Raw genomic sequence first — 936 nt, forward strand, 5'->3', positions numbered from 1 at the left:
TAACATACATTATGCCATTATGACAATAAAAATAGTGCAAATATTGCAGGTACCAGCGGCTCTGATGGTCAAAGAACTCATAAATCACAGAGGTGTCAACCTGGCCAAATCAACTCTGCCTGTCTGCCGTCTAAAGTATCCAGAACAGGGGCACTGCCCCAATTCTGCTGTCAGAGACACCCACCTATTCTCAGACAGCAGGCAACCAGTCTGGATTGGTCCCTGGCTAACAGAAAATAGCTTTAAAATTCAATGAAGAAACTAGAAAAGATTACACAAACGTTCCAGGAGCAGTCCACGTACCATAACCCTTGACCTGTAATAAGAGCACTCACAAGAGAACATCCATGGGCATTCCACTTAGAAGACTATGTCAATGTCTCTTATGGTTTGTCCTCTGGAAATAGGTATATAAAATCATGTCAGCCTCAAAGGTCCTTCCTTAAGTTTCCAGATCTCATCTGGAGGATCAGCGTGCAGGAAGCTGAGTTCTCACTTGGTTTCAGGAGGTTTAAGGGTCTGGGACTTTGTCTATGTTGCCTCCTAAGTTGCAGTTTCTAATTGGTAGGCAGGTGTGTTTGAAAGTTGTTGATGGGATAGGATTGTTTTTTTGTATTGTGGTTCTATTTGTACTTCTATGTGCAGATGGGTTTTTTTACCTTTGTTATTGCATTGATGTTTTTTTTTAAATTGATTGTATCACATATGATTACACTGTAAACTATCTTACATAGTTTTAATGTGAAAGGTGATTATTGTTTGGGGGATTTCAATCTGCTGTATGTTGACTGGGACAGTATCTCTGATGTTGTGTGAATGAACTTCCGGCATTCAGTGATCTCTGGATGGTGGGGTTCAGTATTAGAGAGCAGGTGCTGAATGTTCGTTCAAAGGCGAGGGTCCTAGACTTCAGGAAAATTAACTTGCTTGAAATGG

Source organism: Rhinatrema bivittatum, chromosome 8, assembly GCF_901001135.1.
Source record: "Rhinatrema bivittatum chromosome 8, aRhiBiv1.1, whole genome shotgun sequence".
Lineage (NCBI taxonomy): Eukaryota > Metazoa > Chordata > Amphibia > Gymnophiona > Rhinatrematidae > Rhinatrema > Rhinatrema bivittatum.